The sequence below is a fragment of the Engraulis encrasicolus genome, chromosome 21, assembly GCF_034702125.1.
Source record: "Engraulis encrasicolus isolate BLACKSEA-1 chromosome 21, IST_EnEncr_1.0, whole genome shotgun sequence".
Lineage (NCBI taxonomy): Eukaryota > Metazoa > Chordata > Actinopteri > Clupeiformes > Engraulidae > Engraulis > Engraulis encrasicolus.
This window is the reverse complement of record NC_085877.1, coordinates 92,352-112,095: the sequence shown is the minus strand read 5'-3', so window position 1 is coordinate 112,095 and position 19,744 is coordinate 92,352. Positions and strand designations below refer to the sequence as shown.

Here is a 19,744-nt window from a genome sequence, read left to right as displayed (position 1 = left end):
TTCACTCATCATGATTTTTTATTTATCTTGACATTATTTTTCTGTCTCACTGTCATGTTGAACAATCGCGTGTCGTGGCTGCCTTCTCTTCCTTCCCTCATGCCTCATCAGTCGACGGGGAAACATCACATCAGCGCTCCGATCTGAAAAGGCAACAGAGCTAAACTTAGAGCTTTCATTTAAATTTCGTAAGATGGCAATCAGACATTGCATTGCATATGGAATGGACAACGCTCTTTCACATCTCTATCCCGTGACAGTAATGATGTTGAATATTATAAGATGTACAATGTCCTACTTACTCTTGGTCGTAAAAGCCGGGAGGCAGGCGGGCATCACCGTAGCAGGGTGGATTACAGCTGGCTAGCCCTGTCCGACCCAGAGGTAATTCCACCTGTTTACTGTTGCACAAGATTAAGGACAAATTCAGATATTTGTAGCCCAACCACGGACACCTGTATCAAACTATGAGCCCAGCTTAGGGCTGCTCGATATTGGAAAAAATCAATATCACGATATTTTCTGCAAATATTGATATCACGATATTTTAAGCGATATATACGAAATTCCCAACCCCTGCCACTATTATCGTAGTAGAGTAGCATGCATAATGGCTTTCTAGTTTCTAGTGCTTTCTAGTAGCATAATGTCTAGTAAGTCTGCATAAATGTAGACTTAAGGAGAGCGAGAGACTCGAGAGGCGTCTATTTTTTCAACATAGAGCTAGTTCTAATGTACCACCCCTGCATTTTGCTTAATCCCTTGGCTGCCATACTGCACCGTAGCGTTGCAAATGACAAATGACAAAATATCACGATATATGAATTTTGATATTGATATCACGATATATGATGAATATTGATATCACGATATAAATACGATATATTGCACAGCCCTAGCCCAGCTACTTCATTCATTCACCAATGATGGACAGCATATGGGACGAGGGCGCAGTTCATGGCCATCCATTAATTGCTAATAAATTAGCCTGGATTTCGTTAACGTGAGGAGAACATGATGCCACCGCTTTAGGATTTGTACCGTTAAAAACACAGTTGGTGCCAAACCTGTTGAGAGCATCACCAATCCGTGTAAAAGTGTACCATGAGCCAAATTCAGACCAATATAGCCGTTTCATAGGAGTATTTGAACACTTAGACCTACGTTTAACTTTACACAAGTTTGCTTCAGTCAACCGGTTTGCTAGTAACTGGCTAGCAAGCTAACGTAAACAAGGCTGTTAAAATGGGCACAATGTTGATAATTTTTATTCAACTGCACTTCCTCCATGTATCGGATGGCATCATAGTTTAACAGCATTTAGACTACAATAGCCAATGTAGTTCTCCATGTCTTTGAATGAATGAACTAGCTGTCTCGTTTTGAAAACAACTAGGGTTAACTTACACTTTTAAAGTCATAAAACAAAATCCTACGAAATATCAATAAGCATTGATAGTATAAAAGCTTCAGATATACTTTTTGTACCTTTGTGTATCACCTAATATAAATAAATCAATACTTACTGGAGAGCGCTGTTCGGTTGTGTCTGCCCCAACAAAAACTGTACCAACGTCCGTTAGATTTTACAGCGCGTCCGCGTTTGTGAATCAGATATGGAGATGCGATTATGGTCCGCGTTTTGACGGTAGAATTTGGGGCGGCGCACGGTGGCGACCCTGATCCACCAAGTGGAACCCAAAGGAATGTGACAGTGACACGGATGTGGTGACTTGAACGCGGCTCCGCATCGGAGTCCTCTGCTGTGTGGGAAACTACATACAGAGACAAATTAACACATTTTCCCATATAATATTGACCTGAGGAATGCTATTAAGTAGTTGTCTTTGACATTTCAGAACATTTAAACAGCATTTTTGGTCATAATCAGCAATAAAATGGCCTAAAATATGTAGACTCTGAAGTATCTTTTCATTCTTTGGAGTTGTATTGTCTTTTTGTCCACCACCTGCTATTCCTTTATCATTTGCAGTGTAAATGTGACTATTATATCAGGTTTTAGGCTGAAATAATGACCCACAGTCTCCATTTTTAACCTTTTAATGCGCCTGACTGGAAACCGGCAGATTGAAACAATGATACAGAATGGGTCATAACTTTGGATGTAAACATCATACAGAGAGATTAACACATTTCCCCATACAATGTTGACCCAATGAATGATATTAAGTTCTTGTCTTTGACATTTGACAACATTTGGACTGCATTTTAGGTCATAATTGGCTTCAAGTAGGCCTATCTTTTCATTCTTTTGGGTTATATTTATTTTTCAACACCTGCTCTTCATTCATAATTTACATTAAAAAGTGTATTAAGAGTATTAAGTAAGGGTTAACGTTCGGCGAGAAGGTCGCTACCGTGGAATAGCAGCACGACAGAGAGAATCTTTAGACCCCGACGCGGAGCGGAGGGGTCTTGTTCTCTCTGAAGTGCTGCTATTCCACAAAGCGACCGACTCGCCGAAAGTTAACCCGCTTATTATATGGATATACTTAAATGATTCACACATGGAGGGGACATTTCTTTAGGCCCATTTAATGTTAAGATTGTTGCTGCGCAAAACAAAACAGTGCCGTTGTGGAACACCAACAGCTAGGTAGCCAGGACAACAGGTGTTGTCTATCACAGCAGCTGATTAGAGTCTTGTTGAAAAGTCGCTTTAGCAGTGAAAAGTCTTGTTGCCATTGACAGCGGTCTGTTATAGACCAACCCGTCCGTTATCGAAAAATAACAGACGTGCGAACGTTGGGGAGCCCCGCTGAAATGAATGGGGCATTCGACCGATGACGTCACACCATATAATAAGCTGGAATAATGACCCACAGGGTTCATTTGTAACCCTTCAATGGACCTGAATGGAACCAACAGATTGCAACAATGATACAATTCATTGGGCAGTCATGGGTAATTTGGGCAGTCATGGGTAAGCAGTTAGAGCGTCAGACTTGTATTTCAAAGGTTGCCGGTTCGACTCCCGATCCGCCAGGTTGGTGGGGGTAATCAACCAGTGCTCTCCCCCACCCTCCTCCATGACTGAGGTACTCTGAGCATGGACCCGTCCCGCCGCACTGCTCCCCAGGGGCGCCACTGCCCTTTGCACGGGTGAGGCATGAATGCAATTTCATTGTGTGCAGTGTTCACTTGTGTGCTGTGGAGTGCTGTGTCACAATGACAATGGGAGTTGGAGTTTCCCAATGGGCTTTCACTTTATTTCTTTCAATGGAGGTTAACTTTTGAAGTAAACCACAGTACAGAGAAAAGGTAACCCATTTTCCCATACAATACTGACCCAAGGAATGCAATGAACAATTTTTGGCCTTTTATCAACTTTTAAATACGCCTCTGGAATAAAACTGCCTTTAAAAAAGCCCTAAAATCTATAGTAATTAAACTGTCATTCTATTTTGGAGGATCACAGCAGCAAGCAACCAATCCACACTAGTGTTTTGTAGGTGCATGACTACCTGAATAATGCACTATCTTGATCCAAGTGACCAGATTTGTAAAGTTTGTCAGCCATGAGTGTGTTTTACACTGGCATGTTTCTCTGTCCTGTACATTTGGCATAACAAGCCAAACAGTCTATGTCTGTAGAAAAAGGTGAAAGACACATCTTCATGTTACAAATTACATGTGGAGGTTTTGCAATAAGAAAAAGGAAAGAATATACGCACACCACAGATGCTCCCTTGTCGTGAGACACCTGACGAAGACCTTACAGGTCGAGACGTTGTGTGAGCTTTTCACACGTTAAATGATGACAAGGGAGCTTCTGTGGTGTGTGGATAGTATTTCCTTTTTTCTTGTGCGTTCTTTTATGTCAATTGTTTTTTGGGATGTGCCTTTACCTCACATGTGTTGAAGGTTTTGCTAATAAGTCTTAAAGAAGCCTCCTTTGTTTCTTGAACCTCTGAATGATGATGGTGCTAGTTGGTTATTAAGTGGAAGATATATTTTGAAAATGAGATACTGTTTCAATCTGAAACTCAATAAAATAATCAAATGTATACTTTAAATGAGCAATGAGAAGCACCCAATAAAACTTGAAAGAATGAAAAAAGACTTCTTATTTTCTATACATTTTGGGTATTTTAATGTTATTTTTGTCCAGGAGCACGGTTTAAACGTTGATGACAGTCCTTCACAAGTGCTTCATTGCATTTCTTGGTTCAGTATTGTATGGCAAATGGGTTGGCTTTTCTTCTCTTTGTGGCTTTCTTCAAAAGTCAACCCACACTACGTCTTTTTATATAGTATTATAAGTTTAAATGTTGTCAAATGTCAAATCAACAACTTAATTTCATTCTTCAGCTTAGTATTGTACATCAAAATGTGTTCATTTTTCTCTGCATATAGTTTAATTCAAAAGTTATGACCCATTCTGTATCATTGTTTCAATCTGTTCCAGTCAAGCGCATTAAAGGGTTAAAAATGGAGACTGTGGGTCATTTCAGCCTAAAACCTGATATAATAGTCACATTTACACTGCAAATGATAAAGGAATAGCAGGTGGTGGACAAAAAGACAATAAAACTCAAAAGAATGAAAATATACTTGAGTGTCTACATATTTTAGACAATTTTATTGCAGATTATGACCAAAAATGCTGTTTAAATGTTCTGAAATGTCAAAGACAACTACTTAATAGCATTCCTCAGGTCAATATTATATGGGAAAATGTGTTAATTTGTCTCTGTATGTAGTTTACTTCAAAAGTTATGACACATTCTGTATCATTGTTTCAGTCTGTTGGGTTTCAGTCAGGCACATTAAAGGGTCAAAAATGGAGACTGGGGTCATAATTTCAGCTTAATACGCAATATAATACTCACATTTACACTGCAAATGATAAAGGAATAGCAGGTGGTAAAAAAGAGACAACAAAACTCAAAAGAATGAAAAGATAGTTGAGTGTCTACATATTTTGGGTCATTTTATCGCTGTTTCTGAGCAAATATGCAGTTTAAATGTTGTCAAAAGTAAAAAACAACAACTTAAATTCATTCCTCGGGTCAATATTGTATGAGAAAATGTGTTAATTTGTCTCTGTATGTAGTTTACTTCAAAAGTTATGACCTATTCTCTGTCATTGCTTCAATCTGTTGGGTTCCTGTCAGGTGCATTAAATGGTTAAAAAGGAAGGCCATGGGACATTATTTCAGCTTGGCACCTGGCAGATTCTGGAAGTAGGCACTCTAAAGATACAAAACAAGGCCGACAGGCGGACAACAGATGCGTCCCTCTATGCCAGTTCCAACCTTCCCCCCCCAAAAAAACGCCCCGCTGGCCTCCTCCTAACCTGTCAACGCCCACCCCCCTCTGAGGATGTGCTTTTTGTTTATTGGTCATAGCCTATTGCCCATGGAAACTCCAAATAATGTGGCAGGCAGCGAAATGACGAGACAAAGCTTTATATTTTGCAGTTTAGACTATAATAAGGCCATCATGCTTGGATTTGGAAAAGAAGCATCTAATTTCAAATTTCACATAGATCAAGTGGCTACATTACAAATTACCAGATATTATTAGTACTAGGTTATTTATCAACCTTTAGTAGGCTATCATGCCATTTCAGCGTCTGTGCATATGGGAAAGAAACTAAACATCGCCAAATAGCCTAATAAATAAATAAAACCGTTTGGGTGAATCATGCGCTGTGGGTTCACCCTTTGGATGCATTGTGCGCTTAATTTTCAAAGCCAGCATTTTACCGTCAAGGCACAAAGCAGTGAGCTTCAGTGGCAGAGTTTACCAAATTCATACGACTGCAAACCAATTACTAAGCAAAAGACGCGTTCTGTCCCATGCTCTCTCTGAGCGCAAGGGAAAGCACCTGTGGGGCCCATCTGTCTACTAGTTCGAGAACACTGACTACTCACTGAAACGTAGGGGCAGAATGTTTGCAAACTCACGTTTAGGAAGAGCTGTAGCGCTGCTGGTCGTGTCGCCTGTCAACTGCAAGTATGTTCAACTGCAGTGTGCAGGGCGGGGGGCAGGTCTGGATCACATCTCCCTCCTCCCCCCTGAGCACATCTTCCTCCTCCCCCCTGAGCACATCGAGTGCCTCCCCCTTGTCATTCAGCGGCAGCGCTAAGCTTCTACATGGGAAGAAAAATAGCCTAGCTCTGGAAGTCACTGCACCGTGCAGAGCAGAGACGCAGAGTTTTCACAAATAAAATCGTAGATCCACTCTCTCTACTCCACTAATGTATAATGGTTTGGAGAGTGTAGGAAACACGAGCGGGGAGCTTTGAGTGAACCGCGCGATGAACAGCACGCGACCCTCTTTAGTATAATTTATTAATCCCGAGGGAAATTAATATAAGTATATTATTATTATTATTATTATTATTATTATTATTATTATTATTATTATTATTATTATTATTAGCTAATATAAGCTACATGTAGCCTAGTATTTGTTAACGCATGGGTCTAATTTGAATTAAGTGTCTCTTCTTAGTAGGCCTATCAAGACCAGATATTTGGTGCCAGTTTCTAAAATTCGAAAGATGGGTAGGCTACTACAAGAAAACTAAAGTAGGCAGTAAAACGCCTGTGCAGTGGCGAATTAGGCTACTCCATGTGTGATCCGCTCGAAATTAAACATAGGCCTACCCATCATTGAAAAGCATGAGCACATTCTTCAAAGTCCCAAAGCCTGGATGCTGTCGCCACAATCTCTTTAGGATTGGGGACTGGACTCTGAGCAGGCCATTGCAGTAGCCTTTGGTAGGCCTATCCTTCGTGCATCTGCCCCGCTTCCAAACTGACACCCTGACACATTTAGCATTAACCTTTTGTTTTTAACCAACAGCGCTTAACATTATCATTAAATCAATGGAACCTAAAGCAGTTGCAGAGACCGTTTCAATTTTCTCCTTTGCTATGAAAGAGAAAGTAAGGTCAAGGACAAATTATTCTATGTAAATGGAAATAAACACTCATGCAATTGGAACGTGGAAAATGAAAATTAAATATATTTAGTAGGCTATATATATTTAATTAGCACTCCAAACGACGAGACATGATACAAGCTGTGTGCATAGAATACAGTGTAGCCAACTACGCATTCACTATTATTGATGAATGATTCTATGCCCAGTGTTTAGTAAATGTAGGCCTATTTACTTAACACTCCAAACGACGAGACACGATACAATCTCCCTAGAATAGCCTACAGGGTAACGCATTCGCTATTGCTGGATGATTCTATGTCCAGTGTTTAGTAGGTCTAAATATATTTACTTAACACTTCAAACGACGAGACACGATAACAAGCTGTGTGCATAGAATAAGCCTAGGGCCTACTGCATTCGCCAGATAATTTGGGTCCATTTCTGAAATATGGTGCGCTATTATGATTGACGAATGATTCTATGTCCAGTGTTTAGTAAATATATTTACTTAACCAAAGTAAATATGACGAGACATAATACAAACCACTTCACACCGCAATTAGCCTACATAGGCATTATTATTGTCCAAAGCAGCTATAAGAGTCATAGTCTCTAGGCAGGATTTCTGAAAAGGTGCTTATTTAAGGTCCTGAAGGCAAATCATGTTAATTTTCGGCATACAACTGATTTAGGGGTATTCAAGGGTGCTGAATCCAAATCTGCCGTATGCCGGTGTCCTGTCTATTTGAGCGACCCGTCGAAATGTGATTCTCTTCGCTACTGAGCATGCGCACGCATGCGCACGCATGCGCACACCCTCGCGGTGGTTTTCGCGGGTGATTGCCCATCGAATTGTGAGACCGCAAGTTACGACAGGATCCCCTGAGACTGTCAACTTTAGTGACTCAAACTGTAGCCTGAGGTTACCACCAGTCATCCATAGTCTAGTTAGCCTATAGCCTGTCCACCGACTGTCATGGACTGAAAGTTACGATATATCCCCTGGGGGGAAAACGGCAGAGGTGGAAAGTAACTATTATACTTAACTCGCGTTACTGTAATTGAGAGCGTGGATCATCCAGCAGATCATTGGGAAATCTGCGAAATAGCGTGGCCTCGAACATTTGCTACTTTGTTGCCTAATCGTAATCGCTCACACACTCAGCCTCGAACATTGTAACATCGATCAGAAAAGACTATTTATGTAGAGGAGGCGTTCGCATTGCAAAATGGAAAAAAATCGCCACCTCTGATTGAGCTGTCAAAATGCTCCCTTCACCCTTTTCACTCAAGAATTTGAATCGACTGCATTGTAAAATGCCTGAACATGGTAATAAGAAATGCACTGCTGGGGATGTTATGAAAATATGATTCCGGTCATTAAAAGACAAAACAAAGCCACAATACGCTATCTGGGAATATCTAAACCGCGCTTGTTTATCCCCATAGCACATGATTTCATGTGGCAATTTGCCTTGCGAGCCCACGTCGCATTGAAAACAAACCAACAGCAAATGACTGCATTAAACAACCCGTAGCCAGGCCCTGATCCCAAACACTTTCTCCAGTATTTGCGCAAACTCAACTCAGTCTCTTTCATATGGCACGTTTTTTAACTTTCTCAAACGAGAGGCTTTGAATTAAAATTTGGATTGAAACGCCTTCCGCGGAAAATCAAGGTCGCTCATTTAGATGAGGCATCGCAAATCGATAGAACACCACTATCGAATAGGGCGACCGGTCGCTCATCTCGACGAGGCAACACATCTCGACAGAACACCGGACGCAAAAATGTACCGAAATGCCTCAAAACGGGCAAAATCCAATATGGCCGCCGCCACCGTGTTAAAATCCTGCAATCACTTTTCTTTTGGACTAAATAAGGTATGAATTTGAAAATAGCACTTATTTTTATGTTTTCAGACATGGGGAAAGCCATTATGTCATCGGATTTAAGCTCAGATTGGAGGAAAATGCTTATGTCATTGGCTGGCAGCCATTTTAAAAGCAGAGAGCCTCATATTGTCAACGATTTTTAACATTCTTACTAATCTTTCAAGATCCACAGAAAAAAATGCTCTTTGTTTCTGTGAACACAAATACTACAGAAAACTGTACTGAACTGTCTACTTTCACCTGAAAAAAGAAGTTTGTGTCTACCTTTTTCCATTCTTTAGTTATGGGCAGTAGAACATTGGATGACACGACAAAAAAGCACAGATTTTTGACCCCAAAATACTGCACTTCTAACTGCCCATATTTTTGCTTTAAGGACATATTGTCTTTGATAGTGTTCATGTTTGATATACAACATTTTCAGGGGGTTTGAAGGGTGCTTAATGCCTTTAATTCCCATAGTACATCAAAATGAAGGAATCCAATATGGCCGCCGTCACCAGTCTACAGTGTACATTTCTTTGATTACACAAGGTAAACTCTTAAGTAGGCCTACATTATGTAGTATCAGGTTTTCATACAAGGAGAATTAATTTCCATACTCAGATTTAAGATAGATATCAAAGGAAATTCTTTCAGTGTAGACTGAATTCATGTTTGCAACAGGAGATTATCTTTTCCATAAATTGACCATTTGTATTTAAATCTCTCCCTATTTCAATTACACTTTTAATGCATTATACCATGAAAAATGTTCCCACCTCAAACCACCACACAATGTTTCCACACCTCTTCACCCATAAAAAATAAATGACCACAAGAGTCTGAAATCGAATATTTTCTAATATTATCCTTTGTACAATGGGAATTACTTCATGTTTGCCGGTTTAATTGCTGTGCTCAGATCACTGTATATCTATGCCTATAAAGGGGATCAAGAGGCAGACTGATGTGAATAATATATACTGCCCTACAAAGCAAAAAGGCAGTAACTGCGCAGAGCTCAAAACTGAGTCAGTTGACTTTAAAATTATACTGCAATCCAGTAGAAGTGTTTTTGGGAGATTATTGTGCATGTGACAGTTTTGTTACATTATAGTACCACCTTTTTTGAAGATGACTCATTTTATTTAACTTCAGACTGTGATATATATGGCATTAAAGTCATAGTAACTCATTTTAAACAGTAATGCAGTTACTGCCTTTTTGCTTTGTAGGGCAGTATAGGCTAGAATAGAATATAATATAATAGAATAGAATAGAGTGTACAGATAAGGGAGTGGCATTGTGTGTGTGTGTGTGTGTGTGTGTGTGTGTGTGTGTGTGTGTGTGTGTGTGTGTGTGTGTGTGTGTGTGTGTGTGTGTGTGTGTGTGTGTGTGTGTGTGTGTGTGTGTGTGTGTGTGTGAATATATACACAAAGGACATACTCAGGCTGGTATTGCACATCAGTCATCCAAAGTTATTGCATAGATTGTCTTGCTTAATGTACATATTTCAGCTGAGATGGCCACTCTGTGACAATTATAACCATTAATTACAAGGCTGGACTTTGTTCTGTAGTACAGCAAGAATTCAGCTCAACACATTGCACTGTATCAATTATTTCACAACAACCGGAGGATGGAAGGAGATCAGGGGAACAAGAGATTGTAATGAACAGTCAGACAGTCCATGTGTGTGAAATGTGGTTTTAGTCTTTGGTCCTTACTTTGATGATACATCTGTAGTGCCAATGATACATCTGTAGAGACCCAAGAACTCAGAACCAGGATAATGTCCAAGACAATGTTTTAGCTCTGTGACAGTGGGAAGTTCAGAGAGGGCTAGGTCTATTCTGGCTATAGGTGTGCCTCCTGAAGGCAGCAATGATCTCTTTGGTTTTCTTTTCATTCAGAGCTAGAGAAATTTGTCTCGGTCTCTGTACGCCAGGCTGCCACCTTCACTCCCTTTTGCTGGCCATGCTGCAGTCATGGACGGATAGACTTTAGATGGGGGCTCAGCATGCAGCCATGTGGGGATCCAGCCCTGCTGAACAGGGGAGCAGGAGGAAAAGAGAGTCTGTCTGTTATCTTCTGTTGGTAGAATTGTGCAAGTATAGACTTTAAATTGGCCTAGTTAAAATATACTGGAATGTACATCTGCAGTGTATCAATAACGGTGCTCAGCTGGAGAGAGAGAGCCAATGGCAGGCAGAAGAGCAAGTGGTAGTTTTAAGGTGCCTAGGCACAGAAATGGGCACTTCCCTGTCTTTCTCACAGCACATGAACACAATACTCAAAAATGGACTGCTAATTAACCCATTTTGTCCTACGCCCTTTTTGGGAAAGGGTGCCCTCTTCCTACTAAATCCGCAATGTCTCAACCTCTGAAGCACATACAAACATGAAATGAGTTACATTTAAAAGCCAATTCCCTCCCCTTGCATTGTAATGTGTTCATTCAGCTCTAACATACCCACATAGTTAACTTAATAAAACAGCTAAAATCTCAAGATCCTGAAAAACCTATATGTGTTTCCAGGACACAATGGGTTAAGTTATACGAGGAGGAGGTATCAAAAATCTGAATGTCCTTGCTGACTTGGAATGTCCTTTTTTGAATATTGTGTTCATGTGCTGTGAGAAAGACAGGAGGGTGCCCATTTCTATTAACCTTGCGCACCATCCTACGTATTTCCGCCAAGAGACTTGACTCCACACTACTTCTGATACCAGTTTATAGGCCTATATATACCAAATATATATGCACATACAGTCACCCTCCTCTACTCTAAGCAAAATTGTTTACTTGGTATACTAAGTTAACCTATTCCTAATCACCCCTCCTGGAGTTGCTGAATTGCAGCAACTGCTTGACTCCATGTACTCCATGCCACTTCTTGCAGATGCAGTGTTGGATGAGGCAAGCACAAGTTGTGATGTATTTGTGGGCCTTGAGAATACATGGGTTCTAAATTTTGTTTATAACCTGACTGCGAACCTAGCCGCGCACAACTCAGCCTCTGATTGTTGGAAACCGCTGTCTGTCAAAAAAAAATAGCTCACGTGGTTGGCTGCCAGTGTCTTGCCCCTCTTCATAACATTGTGTTGATAAACAATGAGAACCCATGTATAAGTGGCAGATACAGGACCAGTGGGACTAAAGCCCTGTTCAATACCACCCATCCCACTTCGGTGACTGGCAGGAGGATAGGAAGGGGTATGTGGGCCTGACTCAATATAGAGATTTGATAATGTGGGGCATTTTATGTAACCATGTGACATCTGAATTAGATAGGACTGATCATTGCAAAACGTCATACTTTGCTTTTGTTGCATTTGCAGCCAAAGTGCCATGCAGTGCATGATATTGTGTGTCCTGCCAAATCACTGGAGAGGAGGAGGTTGATAGGCCTAATGGTTGGGAATGAGTTAACATATATCAAGTAAATTCCTCACAATAACATAAACTGTTTTGATCCACGTTTCACCTTCCCACCATTCAAAGATATATTGTAAGCACCGCAATAAAATCGGCAAACAATGAATTCCTAATGCACAAAATGTAGATGTGCATATTATATTTAGGCACATTCAGACTTATGTGTGTAAATTTGTCTCATAATGGAAGAGGTGGATTGAGGTGGAAATATTGCATCATGTTATAATAAGCATTAAAATAAAAGTGGAAGTAGAGAAAACATTTTCATTCAAAAGAACAGCTTATTGACATGAAAGTCAACTGTCACTTGTAAACATGAATTCAACCTATGAAATCATGTCCTTTGATTCTAATCTTTAATCTGAGTATGGAGATGAATTCTCCATGTATGACAACCTATAGCTACAATGTAATTAAGAGTCCACCTTGTCTGGTGATGGCGTCCATATTCGATTAATTCATTTTGAGGTAGGCCTATTAAAGAGGTTTTGAGCCTAATACACAGCATATTTGAATATTTGAATTAGCACCCTTCAAAACCCCTGAAAATGCTGCATATCAAACATGAACACTATCAAAGACACTTTGTCCTTAAAGCACAAATGTGGGTTGAGACAAGTGCAGTATTTTGGGGTCAAAAAATATTGTTTTTTTGTGTCACCCTATGTTCCTGTTGCAATCATGAATTCAGACTACACTGAAATAATTTCCTTTGATATATATCTTAAATCTGAGTATGGAAATTAATTCTCCCTGTATGAGAACCTAATGCTACATAATGTACTTAAGAGTTTACCTTGTGTAATCAAAGAAACATACACTGTAGACTGGTGACGGCGGCCATATTGGATTCCTTCATTTTGATGTACTATGGGAATATACATTTATTTATACATCATATTGGCATTAAGCACCCTTCAAACCCCCTGAAAATGTTGCACATCAAACATGAACACTATCAAAGACAATATGTCCTTAAAGCAAAACTATGGGCAGAGAGAAGTGCAGTATTTTGGGGTCAAAAATCAGTGTTTTTTTGTGGTGTCATTCCATGTTCTACTGCTCATAACTAAAGAATGGAAAAGGGTAGACTCAAACTTCTTTTTGCAGGTGAAAGTAGACAGTTCAGTGTTGTTTTCTGTAGTATTTGTGTTCACAGAGACAAAGAGCAGTTTTTCTGTAAATCTTGAAAGATTAGTAAAAATGTTAAAAATCGCTGACAATATGAGGCTCTCTGCTTTTAAAATGGCTGCCAGCCAATGACATAAGCATTTTCTTCCAATCTGAGCTTAAATCTGATGACATAATGGCTTTCCCCATGTCTGAAAACATAAAAATAAGTGCTATTTTCAAATTCATACCTTATTTAGTCCAAAAGAAAAGTGATTGCAGGATTTTAACACGGTGGCGGCGGCCATATTGGATTTTGCCCGTTTGAGGCATTTCGGTACATTTTTGCGTCCGGCATACGGCAGACTTGGATTCAGCACCCTTGAATACCCCTAAATCAGTTGTATGCCGAAAATTAACATGATTTGCCTTCAGGTGTCAACTTTTTTGAAAAATGACCCTGACTATCATCAATTTATGCTGGTGTGCTACACTTGGACCTACCGCCATCGAATATCCTATTATGATTGATGAATGATTCTATGTCCAGTGTTTAGTAAATACATTTATTTAGCACTCCAAACGACGAGACACGATACAAGCTGTGTGCATAGAATAGTGTAGGCCTAGACCAGTGTTTCCCAACCAGGGGTACGTGTACCACTAGGGGTACGCGAGCACACTGCAGGGGGTACTTGGAAAAAATCTTATTATTATAACAAATGCATGGAACAATCACATCAGGACAGAGAAAGTGATAGAACATGAATTAGGGGGTACTCATGGCACAAATAAGAGGCTTAGGGGGTACGTGAGACAGAAAAGGTTGGGAAACACTGGCCTAGACTATGCATTCGCCGGAGAAGACATTTGGCGCAAATTCTCAAATACGGTGACGTCGGGATGGTGTGGGACTGTACAGACTACTATAGGCCTAATAGGAAAAATAGGAGGGGCGAGATCCAAAATGGGAGGGGCGGGATCTCAGAAATCCAGACCTGCCCACTTCTGCAAACTGCAGTTGGATGCTACTCGTCAACTGTTCCATAATATCGCGCTGGGGGTGTGGTCACACATACTCCCATTAGATTCTCCCCGGGGCTAACTACGCTGCTCAGCCGACTTTCGAGCCTCGCGGCGCGGCCTGTCTCGCAGCTGACACCGGGTAGACCGAGCGAGATAACAAACGGCGAACGGTCGTTTGCTCACATTATTCACCCAATATCACAACACAGTGTGTACATGGCTTAAATGCGATTGTGTTTTGGTCCTAGATAACATTTAAGCCCCGTTATATCCTTATAGAAGTATAGAAGTAGTCTAATATAAGCTTGTAGCTGCCTGGTTCTGGTAAAATGCTAACATTAGCTTACCCGGTTAGCTCAAAACATCGAGTGATCAAATGGCAATGTGGGGTAACCTACTTGTGTTACATACGTTCGTGGTGCATTTTTACATCAATCCGTGGTAGTCTTGACATTTATAAGCATTTAGGGTCTTTATATTAAGCAAAAACGTGATGTTGGAAATCACAGAAATCGCCGCCATGTTTTTCAAAAAAATGTGTAACTCCCGTCCGCCTCCTGGTGGACACGGGAAGGAACAATTGAAGGAATGCGTTTCAGACAGCGTTTCAGACAAGGAATGCGTTTCAGACAGCGTTTCAGACAAGGAATGCGTTTCAGACGGACGGACGGACGGACGGACGGACAGACCCTCTTATAGAGATGCTGGGACGCATCTAAAAATCAGGTGGCGTAAAAAAAGCCGGGGGGTGCGCGTGGACCCCCCTTTCCAACCCTACTACACTTGAAGCGATGCTGATTTTCAAAATTATATCATATGCAGTGTTCCTTAGCCAAGTTAAAATACCAAGTATGCCATTTAGCATCAATGGCAAATGTGCTGAATTACAGATATGGAGGTTGGGGGTTCGAACCCCAGTCGAAGCCATGTTAATTTTCAAAATTATATCATATGCAGCGTTCCTTGGCCAACTTAAAATGCCATGTATGTCATTTAGTATGAATGGCAAATGTGCTGAATTACAGATATGGAGGTTGGGGGTTCGAACCCAAGTCGAAGCCATGTTGATTTTCAAAATTATATCATATGCAGTGTTCCTTGGCCAACTTAAAATGCCATGTATGTAATTTAGCATCAATGGCAAATGTGCTGAATTACAGATATGGAGGTTGGGGGTTCGAACCCCAGTCAAAGCCATGTTGATTTTCAAAATTATATCATATGCAGTGTTCCTTGGCCAACTTAAAATGCCATGTATGTCATTTAGCATCAATGGCAAATGTGCTGAATTACAGATATGGAGGTTGGGGGTTCGAACCCCAGTCAAAGCCATGTTGATTTTCAAAATGATATCATATGCAGTGTTCCTTAGCCAACTTCAAATATCATGTATTGTATGTTATTTAACCCTCAAGCGACCGGCCTGTTTTTGCGACTAATCTGATCGAGCGGGGTCATTTATGACCCCAAGGAGTTTATATAGAAATACCACTATATAAATTATGTTTGGGGGTTCATTCAAATTTATTTGCATCTTGCATATACTTGTCCCTCATCTAAAGCAAAAAAATGTGAATTTGAACATTTTATTGTTTTGCTAAAAATTAGTCAAACTTACATACGTATATGCGAAATATGATGTATGCCCTCATTTGCATATGTAAACATCAAAATACAAAAAACATCCAATACATTTTTTCTTCTCTTATCATCAGTAATTAACTGAGAAAGTTTCATGGTGATATCTATCATTTAATTTTTTTAGCCTATTCACTTGTAATAGTCTTACCATAATATTACAGTATATTTATGGTAATTATGGACATTGATCAAAGTGAAACTTTGGGAAACCAAGCCAAATTGTATCCATTAGGCAAATTGATGATATTTCTGCAATAAAACTTTAGGGTACTCAACATTTCTGGGTTCATGAAATCACAAGATCAGAGAATATGGTCATTTATATAGACAAAACCATGTCTCAAACATATAAGCTTATGCACCCTCAAAATTTCTCGGAAACTTTTTCTGGACATTGTAGGTGTGAAAAGGTGTCTTCCGTATATATTAGAGCAAAGAAATGATTCAACTGATGCTTCAGCCTTTGTATAGCCATATAATACGGAAAATTCTAAAAACGCCATTGATTTCTACACTGATGACTTGTTTCCTCCCTCTTTGTTCATCAGGATGACTTCCATTTCATATTCTCATCATGTGTCTAGGACCACTGTGCCATGATATCAATAAATATGGAGCAATAACAGAGAAAATGCCACCTGGGTGCCCTCACAATATGCTTCCTTGGCTATCGCAGGGGTGCCCTATTTATTTATATAATATATTATATTTTAATACTATAAATGTTTATATTATGAATAGTTTAGGTCTGCTGACCATGGCCTGCCCCAAGACACAAAATACAAAAACCAAAGTTTGAAAATTACAACAACAATGGACATTTTAATGTTGAGTATCTCATGGATCCTCTCAGGGTCATAAATGACCCCAGAGGTGTTTTGATTATAAATCCTATATAGGTCCAAATCTCACAACAATCATTCACAACATGCACAACAGATGTATTGACAAACTCCTAGAAGGACAAGTTTTTCTGATGAAAATTGCAGAAATGGTGTATGAAAATATGTGCCCGGGGTCATAAATGACCCCAGTCGGTCGCTTTAGGGTTAATATCAATGGCAAAGGGGCTAGATTACAGATATGGAGGTTGTGAGTTCGAATCCCGCTCAAAGCCATGTTGATTTTCAAAATTATATCATATGCAGTGTTCCTTAGCCAACTTAAAATACCATGTATGTCATTTAGTATATCCCCAAAACGCAGAGCTACAACACTTTCAAGATGGCTGAATCCAAGATGGCTGAATTGTTTGGCCCATAACTTCTGACTGGGTGGATGGATTTTTTCCAAGATTTCTTTTAGCTTTGTTTTCTCAATAGTACTTTGTTTCATCTCTGCCCCAAAAGGCAAGCCCGCTTCCAGCATTTTCTCTGAGAATGCAATCTAATTTAATGTTATTTTATTTTACATAATTTTTATCTTACTTTACTGTACAGCACATTGAATTGCATTCATGTATGACATGCGCTATACAAACTTGCCTTGCCTTGGGCCAGGCGTTACTGTGAACGCTAAAAATCCCATGCCCCTGTATCTTTTTTAATTCTCTATGTTAATTTTAAATGGTAATGATAAATTACTTGCATGTTAAAAAAAATACTAGACTAAAATATTTCTTTCAACATTTCGACATAGTTTTTTTTACCCCTCATGACACGTTCGGCAAACCTATTGAATGAAGCGACGTGTGACTTCCTCTTGAGAGGTTTCCTGTCATGTATAGTATATCACAGAGGCTTCTCTTCACTGACTCACCAGAACACCTTCATGCTCCATATGAGACCAAGATAGCACAGAGACAAAAATGTCTGATGGCATTTATGAAGATGCAGATTCCTTTGACACCACAGGACCACCTAGTGACAAAGCTGAAAAACTATACATGAATGAAGTTCCTAAAAGATCACAGCAGCGGACAAAGCATGGCAAAAACCAAGATAGCTCACAAGGACTTCACCGTAAGTATTAGTGTAAGCACTCATTGTAATCTTGGACTTTTGCAGAGTAAATCCTATATGGTATCTGTTAAAATATCCTCTTGAACTCAGGTCGCTACAAACTGGCTGTGGTGTTGGTCTGTGTTCTCCTTTTGGCTGTTACCATCGGGATTTGTGCCATAACAGTAGAGAACGTGCAGGTAAAGATACAGACAACATCAATTTTGGTAGAAAAAAATAGATGTTTAGTATTACTTCTATGTGTTTTGCTACGTTACTTTACCTTCTAACTGTGAATGGGTGCTGTGCTTCTGTGTTTCAAATTCATACATTCTCTTACGTGATAAATTCTAGTTGGAGACCAAGTTTGGTGCCATGACTGCTGAGAGAGATGAACTGCAGAGGCGTATTTGTGAGTTGGGTGAGTATAAAGTTATTATTTTTTTTTTAAATTTTTTGATAGGGGATATTGACTCCTTTGCCATTTCTAGTAGGCTACAGTACATGGGCAATTTGGTCTGGTTCTATAGCAGAGGTAGACATAGTAGGCTAATGATGAATGAAGTACAGTACATTTACTCACTCTGTACTCACATGACTGAAACATTTGAACCACTTGAAACTCACTTCACTGCATTTTCTATTAAGATATTGTATTATTTTGGACTATGTAGCCCCAGGGGTATTCAATTAAATGTCAACGAGGGCCAGTTTTTCAAATTACTGCCAGTAAAGGGGCAGTATGTGTTATATTTCCGACTGTCAATGAAAAAAATATGGGAGACTTCATTGAAGTGGGGGGTCTGGGGCTCCTCCCCTAGACAGTTTTGTACTTCTTAGATGTAATTTCTTGCATTTTAACGTCCCGTGTCCCGTTGCAGCTCTATACAGAACCCATACTTTGATCTCTAAATTCCAAAAAACGATTCTGTATTTCAAGGGCCTTGTGGGGGGTCAGAACCTTGCTGTCCAAGGGCACCAGGGCCGCCATTTGCATAGCCCTGATGTAGCCTATTGGCAGACGGGACAAAAGTCCTGCAGTGCCACCTAGTGGATAATATGGCTCACTGCACAGAGGTGCATGGGAACAGTAGGACACTAAGACCACATCCAGGGGTATCATTCAGGGAGGTGAAGTGTGACTGAATTACCAGGGCCCCCAGTACCGGTATGGGCCACCCACACAATCCCATTTATGTAGATACAGGGGTCCATTGGAACTGATTGTACATAGGGCCCACAATGTACTGCTACGCCCCTGACCACATCACATGATCCAGTAGCTGGAGTCCCTCATAAATACAATTATATTGTCTCAGCTTGCTGATTACCCTCCGATTACTCCAGGCGTCTCGGGCGTTTTACTTGGAACGCATCAGTGACAGTCCCCTTTATTTTGGCAAATGTGGGATACGTGGATATACAGCGTAGGTGATGAAATATCAAATTGAGTATTGAGTTGGGTATATTTGGGTACCAAACTAGAGATCACCATTCAATGTGCTGTTTTACAGTTAGCATTATGTGATTGTATACGTTTCTATTTTTTAATGTGTGTTGATATGATGTTGCTGCTTCTAGTGCAGGGGTGGGGAACCTATGTCTCGAGGGCCGTTTGCGGCCCTTGAGGCCGTTTTATCCGGCCCCGATATAATTTTAATGTTCTGCAACTTCACACGAAATATGACATATTCTGTAAAAGAATCTTAGACATTACATTTCCAATGCAATGAAGTTAAGCAATTAAGTGTCTACCTTCAATATAGATCTAAATTGCATGGGGAAATCCT

The 19,744-nt window shown here is 40.1% G+C and overlaps 1 long non-coding RNA gene across 2 annotated transcripts; it reads right to left on the bottom strand.

Annotated features, from left to right (window-relative positions):
* LOC134437477 (uncharacterized) lies at positions 1–1,596 on the bottom strand. Of its 2 annotated transcripts, XR_010032386.1 has the most exons (3): positions 1,527–1,596; positions 303–401; positions 1–143 (listed from the first exon to the last, which is right to left on the bottom strand). It is a non-coding gene; the product is annotated as an uncharacterized LOC134437477 (long non-coding RNA). The 2 variants fall into 2 exon arrangements; XR_010032385.1 differs by lacking the exon at positions 1,527–1,596 and having other exon boundaries at positions 303–470.
* Between the last annotated feature and the right edge of the window lie 18,148 nt (positions 1,597–19,744).